We start from the raw sequence: 19,728 nt of genomic DNA on the forward strand, positions 1-19,728 counted from the left end.
TGTGTGTTTTGAGAGAATATTTAATTGTAGTCCATCACACTTTAGCCCAGTTTTTCCCATTCAAGCTCCCAGAAAACTCCGTTCAGCTTCTTTTTAAATGTAGTCTTCAACTGTAAAAAGAAAAGCGCACAATGTTGATAAGTTTGGGGTTGCTTCACTCCTGCAGTTTTTGTATACTCCATTCAAAGCTGAATCGTTTCTTATGTCCATTAATGTGTTTAGCAGCACGGTGCACGCCTAAACCCTAGAGCAGCAACTATCCAAGCCTCTTGTCTGATGCTCATGCCTTACCGTCTCTAAAAGTTGGGTTTGGGCAGCGTCTTTCGAACAGCCCAGCGTTTGATTGGAAGAGCACAGCATCGTAAGCGTGATGTTCCTCAAGTTTGGTACTGTGAACCACAAAGCGTGTGATATGGCCATTCACATAGGGAAGACAAGAGGAGAGAGGGATACAAACGTTAGACATTGAAAAGAAATAAACAAGTCTTGGGTAAATGAAGGCAGATAAAGAGAAACACAGCAAACAAGACATAAAAAGATGACTGAAATATTTAGTGTCAAATGATATAATGTTAACATTAAGTAATTGCGTATGTCTTTGAAATAAAGACATAATTGTTGTACTACAATTATTGCATCTGCTGCACAAAGAGCAGTACCTACCTGTCTTGCCTGAGACTGAAACACCTTCACTGAACAGGTGTCCAGCAAATACTTTAACAATAAAGTTATATTTTGTTCCAGGCCTTAATTCGTCCAGTGTGACATTGGTGACGTTGACATTGGAGACAGTCTTTGAGTCCCCCCAAAACTTAGCCTCGTAGAACACATCGTAGAGTATCGTCACACCCTCTGATTTGTCTGGTACATCCCATTGCAGGGAGATCTCGCTCTTATTTGTGGAAATGACTTTGAGATTCCTTGGTTTATTTGGCACTGTGATAGAGAACATAATACCTAAGTCAATCACAGCTTAATCAAATATGCTTAAAATTTTGCACAATGTTAATAGTTTGGTATTGGTTATACAATGAATACAATAAAAAAGGTACATTAAGGAAATTCCTTTTTCTTGCTTATTGTTGCAATTATTGCAAAGTAAAAAAAAATTTAGAGCAGTCCATTACTTAATCAATGTCAGTATAATTTAAAATATTAAGTGCTTTCTCACATTTTATATTTCAGTGAAATAAAATTTAAACACACAAGATATATGCACTCACTACTTGTTAAGCTGCTTTTGGCGTTTCACTTACAGGTAAAGTTGGACTTTTGTTTGATTGTACTTTTTAGGCTGCCGACTCCAAGCACGTAGACCTTCACTGTGTAATGTGCTCCTGCTTTCAGGTTAGTGAAATTCCAGAAAGCATGTGGAGTCATTTCCTTTTTAACCTCTTTGCTGTCAGGATCATAGAGTGTCACACTGAAGTTCAAGTGACCCCCTTCTGGATTTTTCCATTTAGCGTAAATGGAGTTAGCTGTTGAACTTAATGTCAGGTCACTGACAGGGTTAGGGGCTGCAAATATAGAGGAAGAGAGAGGCATCCATGTTTAGAAGAATTACCATCATTTATGCATCTCCCATCTGAGGACTTTGAATGGCTGTAAAAAGCATGGACAGCATAAGCATGACTTCATGTATGTCTGAGAGAAAGACTGAGTGAGGAATTCATTCTTTTTTTTAATGGATAGTCACCATTCAATGAAAAATGGCCTACCTGTGTAACCGTGAGTGGTTTGAGGTTTTCCCTCCAGGGATTTGTTTTGTACTTGTGCCACCACACTAATGTTGAACTCAAAGCCAGACATGGTATCATTGACAATATATTTAGTGTCGGAGGTGCTTCCATTACGAACTATAGATCCATTAGTGTACTTCACAAGCACGCGGTAAGAAGAGGCTTCACCATCTGGTCGTTTCCAAACCACAGTGAAGCCAGTGGTGTTAGGGTTTGTAACCTTCAGATCCTTTACTGTATTTGGTTCTAAAAGAGAAAACAGTTGTGGAGACATTTGGATTGTTATGTTAAACAGTGGATTTCTAAATGGTTTCTCCTGTCAAAGTTGTAAAAAGAGAGGGTGAACAGTCCTTGGCGTCTACAATAGCTCTTCAAAAAGTCAGCACCATCCTAACTTGGTTCATTCTATCGCCCTAGTGGTGGGAGTGACCAGCAATACTGAACAACAATACCAACAGACCAGACCAACAAGGTCATATCATCACTGGCCCTCCATGCTCAATTGGCTAATTTGTTCTGCCCTTTCTAATAGAGATGCCCAGCCATGCTTCCTGAACAGTGAGCGGAGCAGATCAAAGGAGAGGGACACTTACTAGTGAAGAAAGTTTTGTTGAAGCGCCGACCAGGAATGGACATGTCAGCCACCTCGGCACTGACCTCCACGGTGTGTTCCCCACCTGCTACCAGATCCTTGATAGTGTGGTTGGTTGAGGTGATATTAATGCATGATATTTGGAGGGAGCTATTGTACACGCACAGCCGGTAGATGTCAATTCCACCTGGGGGTGGCCTCCAAGACAAGGTGACAGAAGTCTCTTGGATCTGTACAAGAGTGAGGTTCCTGATTTGATCAGGCTCTGAGAGAGAGAGGGAGAGAAAGGAAGAGAGAGAGGGAGAGCGGAATAGGAAGATAGAATACATTATATAACTGTGTCTGTAGTCATCACAAAGGGGATATACGCTTGTGTACAAAATACATTCAGGCAAGAAATACAGTGAGTTGATGGCAACGTATTTTTTTATCTGGGTTTCCAGCTGCATGAAGGCAGCTTGCTTCAAACATGCAGGTCCATCTCTTTCAACCACCTCAACCAAAAATGGTGCATTTTTGTTTTACTGTTGACAAGTCTCATGCTACTCACAATTATCTGAAGAACTACCAGTGGCAAAATAAAAAAGAGAGCTCCCACTTACGGCTGTAGAAGTAGGTGGTTTGGGGATTAAGATCCCGACCACATTTGATTGGGAACACAAAGACTGTGTACTTTGTACCGGCAGTCAGGTTTTTGAACTCTGTGGTCAGGTTTGAAGTTAGTGTCTCAGTCCAGTTATGCTCTTCACTTTTCACCTCCACCCTATAGCCTGAGATTGCACCAGGCGCCTCCAACCACTTCACGCCAGCACTGGTGTATGTGATGTCAGACACGTTCACCTCACCATAGAAACGATCTGCAAACAGAAAGATGAGAAAAAGAGAGCCGATCGAAACTGTCATAGAGCAGTGAAAAAAAATAACAGTTTTGAAGCATTTATAATGAGGAGCATTTTGTCATGAAAACAAGAAGAAATAGAGAAATAAGTAGGACTCTGACTCATACTCTTTATATGTCAGGTATCAGTTTACAAGGCAAATACTTAAAAAAAAAAAATGATTTATCAATGTGCTATCCCACAAGTTTTATGTTAGTTTTTTTCTTCTGTTTGTCTTTCTTATTCTCTGTGTTTCATTGTATGCTCTGAAAATACAATAAAAATCTAATTGTTATAAAAAAATGAAAACAAGAAGGAATGAGAATGGAAATCATAAGGCAAACACACTTACCATCATAGCAGACGTAAGGTAACACCTCAGAACAGGCCCTTTCCCACCACAGCCCAAAACTCAGCAATACCAAGCAAGCATCCTCAATAAACCTATTAAGGTCCGCTTCACGTATGTCGGTGACATCGGGACAAGGAGAGGTGGTCGGAGCAGCACTAGTGAAGGTAGTACTTGGAGCTGAGGTACTGGTTGCAGCACTAGTGGAGGTAGTACCTGGAGCTGAAGTACTGGTTGGGATGGTACGTGGAGAAGCACTGTAGGTCGCCGGATCTGAATTGTTCTGATAGTTGGGGGTCATGACAGTGGTATTTAAGGTGGTCTGATTTGAACTGGGCGTTGTGGCATTTGAGGATGTGTAAAAGGCGGTCTGATTTGAACTGGGCGTTGTGGCATTTGAGGATGTATTAAAGGCGGTCTGATTTGAACTGGGCATTGTGACATATCTGGACAGAGCATCCTTTGCTCCTTGATCGTCCACACACTCAAGGAGTTTCTCCAGCCGGGGACACATGTAGGTGTCATTCCTTTGCTCTGCGGTGCCATTGGTGCTGGTCTGATTTGTCATTCTTGTTGTTGAATTCCCATCTACTGTGGAATTTCCATTCACTGTGGAATTTCCATTCACTGTGGAATACCGATTCACTGTGGAAGAGCTGGTTGTAGTATAGCTGGGTGAAGTAGTACTGGCCCCTGCGTTAGGATCACACTTGATCGGTTCCGGCCTAGGCTTTGGAACGGGTCGACCAGGATACCAGTTCTGGAAGGTCACTGGATCACCATTGGCCCAGCGGGACCACGGAAGCTTTCCCTCAAAAAAGCTGAACCACGTGCCGTTGGTGTCATTTGACGACTGGAACCATGGAGCGGTGCCGCTGAACCAGTGGGACTCCGGGCCGGTGCTGTTGGTGCTGTTGGTGCTGTTGGTGCTGTTGGTGCTGTTGGATGCCACGGTTTCGTTGAGCCTCCTCCGCAAACCAACCCAGACTGCTCTGCTGCTGTTGTCCAGTTTCTCCAGCATGTGGCGTGCGTCTTCGGCCGTAATGGTGGCCAGCTCCCTGTAGCACACCTGGCAGTGCTGGCGAGCTAGTTCCCAGCTGGAAGCATTGGACTGTAAGAAATACTCACGCTTCGTCCAGCCCAGAGGAACTGGTGGGAAAGGTAAGGTAAGATAAGACATGCGTGTGTGCCCTGATAGGCATGTAACACTGCATCTTTTAGAGTGCTACCTGCTGTTATTACTCATCAATAAGCTCACCAGAGCTCATTCAATTATTAAATAATTTCACTGATGCAGCCTGGTAATCAAGAAGTGATGTACAGTCATTGGACACCATAATGTATAAGTGAGACACACTGTAAGAGTTGATAAGCAGTCATTACTTCAATGAATTATCATTTGTATTTGTCCAAAGCAATTAAAATATGTATATTTTATAAACATATATTTATATACATATTTAAATGTTGTTCCTAAGAGAAATAAGAGAATTAAGAAAAAACACTGGCATAAAACTGTACTGTACTTTGAGGAAATGGTATGATGCAAATTACTTTTTAGGATCTTGATATTGGTGTTTTGCATTCGTGTTTTGACGATGTACCAGGAAGCCCTAAAATGATTTACATAGACTTGCACTGTGCTGTGTTCGAGAGAATGTTTCCGTTTCAACAACCTCTCCGAAATAAGCCTAAACGATCAATTAAATGCTTCAGTTAATCAGTCAAAATGGCATTGCTCATTTCATCAAGTCTAAAGTCTGGGTGTACATTTTGGCTCATTTTGGAAAATAAAACCCTAGAAAGTCAGTCACAAGTACAAAATTACTCAGCAAGCACATCGCCACAGCTGTACATCTAGACAAAATTCAATAATAGGTAATGAGTGTTGGTGTTACAAGGCAATGCCGTTGCTTTGCTAGTACCAAGGATGCACATACTGTCTACTAAAATAGCGTTGATTATTTGTCTTATACGTCTTACTTTTTTATATATGACCTCTGCCAAATCCTGGATAATTTCTTCTCGTAAATAAATGCTATGATGCAATCTTAATACCAATAGTAGTTTCAGTAACTAAATATTGACGTGAAGCATCACAACATAAGAAACAGCACAATATCAAAAAAACTCATCAGACAATCCTAACAGCGGGATACAACTACTTACTATATAAAGTCTACTCACCCAGTAGAAGCACCAAAAAGACAATCCTCATTTTGGCTCCTACACATTCACATACATGTGCTTTGACTGAAACACCAACTCTGTGACTGAACACTGAGTCCTGCTGGACATGGGTTATGTTAATAGTGTCTTGCATTTGCATAGAGCAGACCCAACTGCCCATTATATCATTTTGCAAGCACAGGAAACAAAAAACAAACTAAACTAAAATGAACCCCTTTGATCTCTTTTCACTGGGAATTTTAACATTTGGGAACCACTTTTGGTCACTGCAGGTCACAATCAGAGGCCCCATCCCACTCCAGAATATTCTACACAGGGTTTTACCTGTTCCTACTGGCATTTATCAATACCCAAACCTACCAATCAACAGCACTGCTGTGGAAATGGGCTCATGCTTGACATGTACATCAAGCCTAACCTGTACGCTGGTGGCCATCATGCCTTAGCCCTGCTAGTGGGTATAATGCCTTTGGTCACATTGGTGTTTTCAAGTGAAAGGCTGGCAGGGAAGACTGTGTGTGTGTGTGAGCGAAAGACACAGAGAGAGAGTCAAAAAGAAAAAGAGAGAGCGAGAGAGAGAGAGAAAAAAAGAGACAGAGGGGGGGGGAGAGAGAAAGAAAGAGATTGAGAGAGAAAGACAGAGGGAGAGAAAGAGAGAGAGGGAGAGCGAAAGAGAGAGTATGAGTACATGTGTGTTTGGTGGATGGTTTCTCAGTCAGAGTCGCTCTTCTCTTCCTTGAGGAGCAGCCGCTTCCCGCTTTTTGGGGCGACCGCTGGGTCTCCCTGTTTGGCTTTGGGTGCACAATGGAGGGAAGGCAGGGACTGTCAGCTCAATCAGTTTAGCCATTTCAGAGCATAGACAGAAAACGACAGGACAGGCCACCAAACACAATTTCATTTTTTTGCTAGCGATATATATATTTAATATGAGGGAAAAAATGCCAATGGTTGGATATTTGTTCAAGAGTTTTAGTTAGTGTATTGTTATACGACCCTGGCGGGTCTAGGCCCAGCCCTATGAGTGTCATGCCTGTTCTCTCTGCCTGTTTTTCTCCACCTCTCTGTCTCTGCAGTAGGTGATTGAGGACAGGTGTGTTCCTGATCAGCTTGGTAGATTGATGACAGGTGTGTTCCTGATTAGCTGGGCCACATAAGCCATGACCAGCCGGCAGTCAAGGCTGCTCTGGTCCTCCCGGCATTTTGGCTTTTGGCTCGGTTGTAAGTTGTAGGTCGTAGGAATTTGGGTTTGTGTTTGGTTCTTTGTTGTCATGAAGTTGGATCTTCTATTCTTCTATCTATTGTCTTTTCGTTTGTTAACCCCTAAAACTGACTTTGCACGACACTTTGGTTTACTCTTCACAATGCACCACACTTTTGCATTCCTTTTACTTTGAAGTAGCCTTATCAGAGTTTTTCTTTTTTCTTAAGTGCACACAGAGTACTACAGACAGCTCAAGAACAGGAGCAATTTGCTGAATTTGACAAAAATGCGGATTGCACTTGTAATTTCATACTGAACCAATACATGTGCATGTAATGGAGTTTTTATGTGTTTATACAAGCTCTGCTGTAATGTGGGACACCCACAGGTTTTGCATATGCAGACTTCCTGCCTTGAAAAGAAAAAAACACATTACACCGTTTCCCAAATAACAAATGCCCTTTTTCTGACCCCAAATTTGAAATTTAAACTGGTCAAACTTGCCACAAGGCTTTGCATGAACAGGGCCAACAGGAGAGAGGCTTTAGGCTTTAGGAGCTGTGAGATCAAGGGGGGCTGTGTCTCCAGAACCCCGGTCCTGCCAATAGCATTAGAACATTTTTTGAATGGACATGACTAAGGCTTGTAAGTAAATAAACCAAAATGAACCTATAGGGATGTTGTTAGTGTGACTGCTTAAAATATAATTCACTTTAGGATTTTTTAAACTGAGCCTTACCCTCTCTGCCAGTACTTCTCCTGGTCCGCCTGTGGAACTATTTCATAGAGCTCCAAACTGTCATTGATGCTCTTCAACATTTCAAACCGCTTCCACCCGCAAAACTATGATGACAGACGAGACAAGAGAATTAACAAATTAATGGCAGAGCAGATTTCTTGCCAAAAGAGATCCCTTACACACACATAACCCATTCATATGTCAGAAAAAAACAACATGGAATAGATTCCTTCTCACTCAATCTTTCATGACCGTAAAGTCCCGCGTGTCCTGTTTTCCCACCTGACTGTATATTATGGTTAAATATTAACAGTTTGACTTTGCAGTGTTGTGCCCATTCCCACACAACCCTAATGTGGCATAAAAGCAACACATTTAGCACAAATAGCGAACAGCTTCCAATGTGAGTGGGAAAAGGTCAAAGTGTAAAAGCAGGGGGGTATTCGTCGTACCTGGTTAAGCGACAAACCTGGAAAAGTTAAACATCCTAATATAAGAACCCCCTTCGGTTCATTCTCCTAGCAAAACAACGTATTCTATTAAGAGGTTTACCACTTACTCTGAGTTAACTTTGAGGTGCGTGTGTGCGCCTGCCCAGGGCGCGATCGCAAATCGGAGGAGGAAAGCAACGGAAAGAAGAATGGAGAGAAGATTTTGTCTGGAACAAAAAGAAGTAAGAGAGTGAGAGAGTCGGAGGGGTGGAAGGTTGGGAGCAAAACTGGGGGATGGGTGAAGGTTTTCAAGATGTCTTGTATGTGTCCAGAGGTCTTACCTGATTGACATGGTGTTCTTCCTCCCCTTTGACAACCTGTAGAAGTGCAAACGTCTGAACAGGAGAGGGAGGGGCAGGCCCTGCCCAGAGCTGGCTCCAGCAAGAAGCCCAAGACTGACACAGAGAAACCATAGAGAAACCGAGAAACTTAGCAGTTTATAAGTAAAAGTAGGTCGGTGTCAAAGTAAAGCCAATGCTTATTTATTTAATGCATAAGTATAGACTTAAAGGCTACAAAGTAAAACATTTAAATATTTACGAGGGATTACATATGAAATGCAATGAACTTCACATCAAATTACATTTCAAACATAATACAAGAAAAAGAGGCACACAAGACACCTGCTATGTTATTTAGATGATACTTTTACTCACAGTGAGTCATTGGTACCACCCCTCTAAAGAATATCACCCATCACAAACTTCAGACTTTAAATGTATTTATTTTCACACAGCACTAAGCACTGGTTAGTCAGTGGTTACTGACTGACTGAATACAATATACATTGCACTTTTAAAAAAGAAAACAGAGAATATCAACTAACACCGACAGAAGACCCTAACATAGCATTGAGAATTTATCAATTCCTGGAATTTTCATGTCTCACAGTAACATAAAATATAAAAGTATAATGTAAAAAAAAGATGACTGTAACTATTTATTGGTAACTATTTAAATGTAAAAATAGGTAAAATAGGTTTAAGAATAGGCTACTCTGTTTTTCTGTGGCAAGTGTCAATGGCAGTGTATGGCCAATGACTCCTTTTAGGAGTTTTTCCAGCTATAGTATTTATGGTGGTTATGGTTTTTGGCTGATGACGGCACTGATTTTGGACCTCCCCTTAGAGGTACTAACCAGTGATTAGTATAAGCTACCAGAACACACATGAATTACCAGTGCACTAAAACCCCCTCTCCAAACAAATGCTAGGGTACAACAGTCTGGAGGAGTTCTGGCCAATCACTCCATATACGTAGAAGTACTTCAACTCAGTGATGTTATTGGGCTTTCTTGCATGACCTACTTAAATAACCTCCCCCTTGCCTCACTCACCATCTGGAGATGTACAGTGCCACTTTAAAGTATGTGAACCCCTTGACCACTTAAGAGTTTTCTGTTGTTTTACCATGATTTTTCATTTTTTTCATCACCAATTTTCCAAAGAAGGAATGTCAGGTTTATGTTTATCATTTGCATGTACTTTTTTTAGAGGGAATTGTTTGAGTAGCCAAAAGACTACATGAAACATGGAATTAGTCCATTTCAAAAGTAAGTGAACCCCCAGCTGAATTGGTAAAGTCAAGCAGGTAACAGATTCAGTGAAACTTATTTGGGTGCTTAATTAGTCAATTAAGCAAACCGATCATCTGAGACATCCTTAGGGAAAGGTTTGGGCAACACAGATTAAAAGAGGGAGGAAACCAACCAAACTACTGTAGTGCCAAGGTGTACCCACACAGATCAACAATGCCGAAAGGAAACGAGATATCCGAGAACATCAGGAAGAAGGTTCTGACAGCCCATCAGTCTTGGGAAAGCTATAAGACCATCTCCAAAAGATTCCAGCTCCATCCATCCATCCAAGACAAATCATTTTGAAATGGAGGGCATTCAACATGACCCCATCTCTGCCTAGAAGTGGACGCCCATCAAGACCATCACCAAGAAGCACCAGAAGAAGAATAAATTAGGTAAAAGTCAACCCACACATCACCTCTAAAGAGTTTCGGACATCTCTGGCAGCATCTGGGGTAAATGTACATGGGTCTGGAATCTTTTGGAGATGGTCTTATAGCTTTCCCAAGACTGATGGGCTGTCAGTACCTTCTTCCTGATGTTCTCGGATATCTCGTTTCCTCTCGGCATTGTTGATCTGTGTGGGTACACCTTGGCACTACAGTAGTTTGGTTGGTTTCCTCTCTCTTTTAATCTGTGTTGCCCAAACCTTTCCCTAAGGATGTCTCAGATGATCGGTTTGCTCAATTGACTAATTATTCACCCAAATAAGTTTCACTGAATCTGTTACCTGCTTGACTTTATCAATTCAGCTGGGGGTTCACTTACTTTTGAAATGGACTAATTCCATGTTTCATGTAGTTTTTCAGCTTCTCAAACAATTTCCTCTAAACAAGTACATGCAAATGATAAACATAAACCTGACATTTCATCTATGGAAAATTGGTGATAAAAAAATGAAAAATCATGGTAAAACAACAGAAAACGCTTAAGTGCTCAAGGGGTTCACATACTTTCAAGTGGCACTGTATACCAACATAGTGAGATCAGATGTGAAAAATATGAAATAGCAACAATGCAATACCTCCAAGAACCTGACAACAGCAGAAAATAACAACAGCCCATCACTTGCAAAGAAGAACACTTGGTAACATGATCATAGGGAAGAAGAAACAACCAATTAACTATTTTTCAGATTTATGAATGAGCATTACTCAAAACCGTATATGAAAGTATTTGCTGTACAAATGTGTATATGTTTTTGTGGCAATATTGGGGGAAAAACTGACAGTCAGCATTCAAAGACAAGAGGAACATGGGTGTAATTTAAAGGCGAACTCAAGTCACATATTCCTCAGTCTTATATTCTCAAACACAGAGGAAGATTAGCTAGATATGGTATTAGCTAGTATTACTTTAGTGTAAGTGCTGCCAACAGATATGTTTCCACCTATCAGGATCAGTAGTGCGTAAAGAGTGAGACACGCAAAGAAAAATCATGTGTTGTATGTACATACATTTTTATATCAGTAGTTGTGTGTGTGTGTGTGTGTGTGTGTGTGTGTGTGTGTGTGTGTGTGTGTGTGTGTGTGTGTGTGTGTGTGTGTGTGTGTGTGTGTGTGTGTGTGTGCGCGTGCGTGCGTGCGTGCGTGCGTGCGTGCGTGCGTGCGTGCGTGCGTGCGTGCGTGCGTGCGTGCGTGCGTGCGTGTGTGTGTGTGGAAAGAATATTCAATTATATTGTAGTTCATCACACTTAAGCCTAGTTTTTCCGTTTAAGCTCCCAGAAAACTCCGTTCAGCTTCTTTCCAAATGTCTCCTTCAACTGTAAAAAGAAAAAACACACAATGTTGATAAGTTTGGGGTTGCTTCACTCCTGCAGTTTTTTTTATACTCTATTCAAAGCTGAATCGTCTCTTATGTCCATTCATAATGTGTTTATCAGCACGGTGCACGCCTAAACCCTAGAGCAGCAACTATCCAAGCCTCTAGTCGGTGGCTCATGCCTTACCGTCTCTAAAAGTTGGGTTTGGGCAGCGTCTTTCGAACAGCCCAGCGTTTGATTGGAAGAGCACAGCATCGTAAGCGTGATGTTCCTCAAGTTTGGTACTGTGAACCACAAAGCGTGTGATATGGCCATTCACATAAGGAAGAGGAGAGAGGGATACAAACGTTAGACAGTGAAAAGAAATAAACAAGTCTTGGGTAAATGAAGGCAGATAAAGAGAAACACAGCAAACAAGACATAAAAAGATGACTGAAATATTTAGCATCAAATTATAAAATTTTAACTTTGAAATAAAGACATGATTGTTGTACATATAACCACTTTTAACACATTCAACAGGAGACCCCCAGAAGGGTCTTACAGTGCTGGTGCACCTGCTGCACAAAGAGCAGTACCTACACTGCAAAAAATCAGCTTTCAAAAACAAGAAAAAATTGTAATAAAATGGTGCAAATATTGCTTAAAATAAGCTAAATTATCTGCCAACAGAACAGGAAGATTTGACTTACTAAGAGTTTCAAAAAACAAGTTAAAATAGCTAGCCTCAAAGAACCCAAATATATCTTAGAACTAGTGTGGCCATAGAATTATTTTCTCAAAATGTAGGAAATTGTGCTGAAATTTGGCAAATGTTAGCACCATACTCTTGAGATGAGGGTATATATAAGCTAATATTTCTTGAAATCAGTACAAATACACCTAAAACAAGTATATATGCCTAAATAAAATAAAAAATAAGAATTATTTCCTCGAAATGTAGAAACATTTGCTTGTATTCAGCAAATGACAGCAACATCATCTTGAATTGAGGCTATATGCTAGGCAATTAAACTTGAAATAAGTTCAGCTTCTCTAAGAACAAGTGCATTTGCCTAAAAACTGAAAAAAATAAGAATTATTTTCTCAAAACGTAGAAAAATGTGCCTATATTCAGCAAATAATAGCACCATCATCTTGGAATAAGGATGTATGTTAGACAATTTATCTTGAAATCAGTAAAGCTATACTTAAAACAAGTACATTTGCCTAGATACCAAAAGAATTATTCTCTCAATATCTAGGACAATTTGCTTAAATTCAGCGATTTTGTTATTTCATTTATTAGCTTCATTTTTGGGCTTTTGTGCATGTAATCAGATAGGACAGTAGTGCGAGACAGGATGCTAGCTGGAGGGAGGGATTGAGAAATTACCGTAAGTCGGACTTGTACCTGAACTCTTACCTGAACTCTTACCTGTATCACCATCAGACCCATTCATGGTGCAGGGTTGCTACTGCGTGTGCCACAGCTCCTTCCCTAAAACAGTCATCTGTTGAGGATATTGGCATTTTTTTTGGAGAGTTTTGAAGTCAATGCAAATGTGCAATTGATCATTGAAATAATATAGATTTTGCAGATAGCACAAAGAATGCTTCATATAATTTTTAATTAGTAACTTCAACCTAGACACAGTTGCTATGGTAAAAACAGCTGCAAATGCTATCTGCACAATCTCTATTATCTCAATGATCAATTGCACATATGCATTGACTTAAAATCTCTCAAAAATCAATACCAATATCCTCAAGAGATGACTGCTTTAAGGTTGGAGCTGTGGCGCAAGCAGCAGCAACCCTGCACCATGAATGGGTCTGATGGGGACACAGGCAAGAGTTCAGGTTCGAGACTGACTTGCAGTCATTTCTCAATCTCTCCCCTCAGCTAGCTTCCTGTCTCTCTCTACTGTCCTATCCGATTAAAGGCAAAAAGCCCCAAAATTAAGCTTAAAAAATTATTTGTCCTAGATATTGAGAAAATATTTCTTACGGTTATGTTTTTAGTGTAGCTTTACTGATTTCAAGATACATTGCTTATCATGCAGACTCATTTCAAAAGGATGTTGCTAGCATTTTCTGAATATAAGCACCTTTCCCTCTATATAGAGATAATAATTCTTAAATATTTTTGGCATCTAGGCCAATGTTCTTGTTTTTAGTGTAGCTTGACTGATTTCAAGATGAATTGCCTAGCATGCACACTCATTTCAAAAGCATGTTGCTAGCATTTGCTGAATATAAGCACCTTCCCCTCTATATTGAGATAATAATTCTTAAATATTTTTGGCATCTAGGCCAATATTCTTGTTTTTAGTGTAGTTTGACTGAGAAGGATACATTGCTTGAAATAAGAAACTCTGACTTTGACAAAGCAGTTTTGTACTTGTCAGTGGAGATCAAACTGCCTTATAATAATGGCAATTCTAGTTTTAAGCATTAACATGCTCAGGACCAGTAATAAAATCTCAGTAACAAGTAATAAACCCTTATTAAGATAAGTAAGGACTGGAACGCTTGAAGCAAGTGAAATGTCCTAACACAAAAAATGCAAGTACTAACTTGTCAGACAAAAAACAAGCATTCATTGCCTTGATTAAAGATATTTTATCTTACTAAGATTTCACTTTTTGCAGTGTACCTGTCTTGTCTGAGACTGAAACACCTTCACTGGACCGGTTTCCAGCAAATACATTAACAGTAAAGTCATATGTTGTTCCAGGCCTTAAGTTTTTGAGTTTGACATTGGTGGCATTGTTTTGCAGTTTCTTTGATTCCCCCCAAAACTTAGCCTCGTAGAACACATCGTAGAGTATCGTCACACCCTCTGAACCGTCTGGTACATCCCATTCCAGGGAGATTTCGTTCTCACTTTTGAAAATGACCCTGAGATTCTTTGGTTTATTTGGCACTGCGATAGAGAACATAATACCTAAGTCAATCACAACTTGCTAAACATTTTGTACAATGTAAATAGTTTGGTATTGGTTATAAAATGAATACAATAAAAAGGTACATTAAGGACATTCCTTTTCTTACTTATTGTTGCAATTATTGCAAAGAAAAACAAACCTTTGAGCAATCCATTATTGAATCAATGTCAGTAAAAATGTAATATAAATCTATCGCAGAAATATTAAGCGCTGTCTCACATTTTATATTTCAGTGCAATTAAATTTAAACACACAAGATATATGCACTCACTACTTGTTAAACTGCTTTTGGCGTTTCACTTACAGGTAAAGATGGACTTTTGTGTGATTTGACTTTTTAGGCCGCCGACTCCAAGCACGTAGACCTTCACTGTGTAATGTGCTCCTGCTTTCAGGTTAGTGAATTTCCAGAAAGCTTTTGTTGTAATTTTATTGTCAACCTCTTTGTCAGGATCATCGAGTGTCACACTGAAGTTCAAGTGACCCCCTTCTGGATTTTTCCATTTAGTGTTAATGGTGTGAGCTGTTGATTTTAATGTCAGGTCACTGACAGGGTTAGGATCTGCAAATATAGAGGTAGAGAGAGGCATCCATGTTTAGAAGAATTACCATAATTTATGCATCTCCCATCTGAGGAATTTAAATGGCTGTAAAAGGCATGGACAGCATAAGCATGACTTCATGTATGTCTGAGAGAAAGACTGAGTGAGGAATTCATTTTTATTTTATCTTTCAGTTTTCAATTGAAAGTCACCATTCAATGAAAAATGGCCTACCTGTGTAACCGTGAGTGGTTTGAGGTTTTCCCTCCAGGGATTTGTTTTGTACTTGTGCCACCACACTAATGTTGAACTCAAAGCCAGACATGGTATCATTGACAATATATTTAGTGTCGGAGGTGCTTCCATTACGAACTATAGATCCATTAGTGTACTTCACAAGCACACGGTAAGAAGAGGCTTCACCATCTGGTCGTGTCCAAACCACAGTGAAGCCAGTGGTGTTAGGGTTTGTAACCTTCAGATCCTTTACTGTATTTGGTTCTAAAAGAGAAAACCGTTGTGGAGACATTAGTATTGTTATGTTAAACAGTGGATTTCTAAATGGTTTCTCTTCAAAGTTGTAAAAAGAGAGTGAACTGTCTTTAGCTCTTCAAAAAGTCAGCACCATCCTAACTTGGTTCATTCTGTTGCCCAAGTGGTGGGAGTGACCAGCAATACTGGCCAACAATACCAACAGACCACACCAACAAGGTCATATCATCACTGGCCCTCCATGCTCACTGAATGGCTAATTTGTTCTGCCCTTTTCTTATAAAGATGCCCAGCCATGCTTCCTGAACAGGGAGCGGAGCAGATCAAAGGAGAGGGACACTTACTAGTGAAGAAAGTTTTGTTGAAGCGCCGACCAGGAATGGACATGTCAGCCACCTCGGCACTGACCTCCACGGTGTGTTCCCCACCTGCTACCAGATCCTTGATAGTGTGGTTGGTTGAGGTGATATTAATGCATGATATTTGGAGGGAGCTATTGTACACGCACAGCCGGTAGATGTCAATTCCACCTGGGGGTGGCCTCCAAGACAAGGTGACAGAAGTCTCTTGGATCTGTACAAGAGTGAGGTTCCTGATTTGATCAGGCTCTGAGAGAGAGAGGAAGAGAGAGAGGGAGAGCGGAAGAGGAAGATAGAATACATTATATAACTGTGTCTGTAGTCATCACAAAGGGGATATACGCTTGTGTACAAAATACATTCAGGCAAGAAATACAGAGAGTTGATGGCAACGTATTTTTTATCTGGGTTTCCAGCTGCATGAAGGCAGCTTGCTTCAAACATGCAGGTTCATCTCTTTCAACCACCTCAACCAAAAATGGTGCATTTTTGTTTTACTGTTGACAAGTCTCATGCTACTCACAATTATCTGAAGAACTACCAGTGGCAAAATTAAAAAAAGAGAGCTCCCACTTACGGCTGTAGAAGTAGGTGGTTTGGGGATTAAGATCCCGACCACATTTGATTGGGAACACAAAGACTGTGTACTTTGTACCGGCAGTCAGGTTTTTGAACTCTGTGGTCAGGTTTGAAGTTAGCGTCTCAGTCCAGTTACGCTCTTCACTTTTCACCTCCACCCTATAGCCTGAGATTGCACCAGGCGCCTCCAACCACCTCACGCCAGCACTGGTGTATGTGATGTCAGACACGTTCACCTCACCATAGAAACGATCTGCAAACAGAAAGATGAGAAAAAAAGAGCCAAGAGAAACTGTCATAGAGCAGTAACAATTATTTGGTAAGAAGGTGACAGAGAATATATGAAAGGATACCAGGAATTACAATAATCACAAATCATTTAAGGAAGCATCCAGTTTTCCAAAGAAACCCATCATTTTAAGCTATCTTCTAGTAATTCATGAGGATGGATATCATAAGGCAAACACACTTACCTTCATAACAGACGTAAGGTAGCACCTCAGAACAGGCCCTTTCCCACCACAGCCCAAAACTCAGCAGTACCAAGCAAGCATCCTCAATAAACCTATTAAGGTCCGCTTCACGGATGTCGGTGACATCGGGACAAGGATGGGTGGTCGGAGCAGCACTAGTGGTGGTAGTACTTGGAGCTGAGGTACTGGTGACACCACTAGTACTTGGAGCTGAGGTACTGGTTGCAGCACTAGTGAAGGTAGTACTTGGAGCTGAGGTACTGGTTGCAGCACTAGTGGTGGTAGTACTTGGAGCTGAGGTACTGGTGACACCACTAATGAAGGTAGTACTTGGAGCTGAGGTACTGGTGACACCACTAATGAAGGTAGTACTTGGAGCTGAGGTACTGGTGACACCACTAGTGAAGGTAGTACTTGGAGCTGAGGTACTGGTGACACCACTAGTGAAGGTAGTACTTGGAGCTGAGGTACTGGTTGCAGCACTAGTGAAGGTAGTACTTGGAGCTGAGGTACTGGTTGCAGCACTAGTGGTGGTAGTACTTGGAGCTGAGGTACTGGTGACAGCACTAGTACTTGGAGCTGAGGTACTGGTGACAGCACTAGTGAATGTAGTACTTGGACCTGAGGTACTGGTGACACCACTAGTGAAGGTAGAACTTGGAGCTGAGGTACTGGTTGCAGCACTAGTGGTAGTAGTACCTGGAGTTGAAGTGCTGGTTGGAATGGTACCAGGAGAAGCACTGTACTCTAATGTCGTCCAATCGGGATTGTCATGATAGGTGGTTGTCATGACAGTGGTATTTGAACTGGGCGTCGTGACTTTTAAGGAATTATTTAAGCCAAACTGATTTGAACTGGGCGTTGTGGCATTTGAGGACGTATTAAAGGCGGCCTGATTTGAACTGGGCGTTGTGGCATTTGAGGACGTATTTAAGGTGGTCTGATTTGAACTGGGCATTGTGGCATTTGAGGACATATTTAAGGTGGTCTGATTTGAACTGGGCGTTGTGGCATTTAAGGACATATTTAAGGTGGTCTGATTTGAACTGGGCATTGTGGCATTTGAGGACATATTTAAGTTGGTCTGATTTGAACTGGGCGTTGTGGCATTTGAGGACGTATTAAAGGCGGTCTGATTTGAACTGGGCGTTGTGGCATTTGAGGACGTATTAAAGGCGGTCTGATTTGGACTGGGCGTTGTGACATATCTGGACAGAGCATCCTTTGCTCCTTGATCGTCCACACACTCAAGGAGTTTCTCCAGCCGGGGACACATGTAAGTGTCATTCCTCTGCTCTGCGGTGCCATTGGTGCTGGTCTGATTTGTCATTCTTGTTGTTGAATTCCCATCCGCTGTGGAATTCCCATCCACTGTGGAATACCCATTCACTGTGGAATACCCATTCACTGTGGAATACCCTTCCACTGTGGAATATCCATTCACTGTGGAATAGCTAGGTGTAGAGGTATAAGTACTGGCCCACACATTAGGATCACACTTGATCGGTTCCGGCCTTGGCTTTGGAACGGGTCGACCAGGATACCAGTTCTGGAAGGTCACTGGATCACCATTGGCCCAGCGGGACCATGGAAGCTTTCCCTCAAAAAAGCTGAACCACGTGCCGTTGGTGTCATTTGACGACTGGAACCATGGAGCGGTGCCGCTGAACCAGTGGGACTCCGGGCCGGTGCTGTTGGTGCTGTTGGTGCTGTTGGTGCTGTTGGATGCCACGGTTTCGTTGAGCCTCCTCCGCAAACCAACCCAGACTGCTCTGCTGCTGTTGTCCAGTTTCTCCAGCATGTGGCGTGCGTCTTCGGCCGTGATGGTGGCCAGCTCCCTGTAGCACACCTGGCAGTGCTGGCGAGCTAGTTCCCAGCTGGAAGCATTGGACTGTAAGAAATACTCACGCTTCGTCCAGCCCAGAGGAACTGGTGGGAAAGGTAAGGTAAGATAAGACATGCGTGTGTGCCCTGATAGGCATGTAACACTGCATCTTTTAGAGTGCTACCTGCTGTTATTACTCATCAATAAGCTCACCAGAGCTCATTCAATTGTTATTAATTGGTGTAGCCTGGAAATTATGCCAGTCATTGGACAACATAATGTAAAAGTGAGACACACTGTACGAGTTGATAAGCAGTCAATACTTCAATGCATTATCATTTGTATTTATCCAAAGCCATTACAATATGTATATTTTATAAACATATATTTATATACATATTTAAATGTTGTTCCTAAGAGAATAAAAAAAAACACTGGCATAAAATTGTACTGTTCTACTTTGAGGAAATGGTGTGATGCAAATTACTTTTTAGGATCTTGATATTGGTGTTTCGCAAGAAAAAGAGGATTTGCATAGACTTGCACTGTGCTGTGTTTGAGGATTTTTTTTTCATTACAATGACAACCTCTCCGAAATATTTACCTCAATGATCATTTAAATGCTTCAGTTAATCAGTCAAAATGGCATTGCTCATTTCATAAAGTCTAAATTCTGGGTGTACATTTTGGCTAATTTTGGTAAATAAAACCCTTAGTCACAACAGTACAAAATTACTCAACAAGCACATCGCAACAGCTATACATCTAGACAGCACATCACCACAGCTATACATCTAGACAAAATAAAAAAAATAGGTAATGAGTGTTGGTGTTACAAGGCAATCCTGTTGCTTTGCTAGGACCAAGGATGCACATACAGTGTACTAAAATGGCGTTGATAATTTGTCTTATACGTCTTACTTTTCTATATATGACCTCTGCCAAATCCTGGATAATTCCTTCTCGTAAATAAATGCTACTATGCAATCTTAATACCAATAGTAGTTT

This window comes from Sprattus sprattus, assembly GCF_963457725.1.
Source record: "Sprattus sprattus genome assembly, chromosome: 5".
NCBI lineage: Eukaryota > Metazoa > Chordata > Actinopteri > Clupeiformes > Clupeidae > Sprattus > Sprattus sprattus.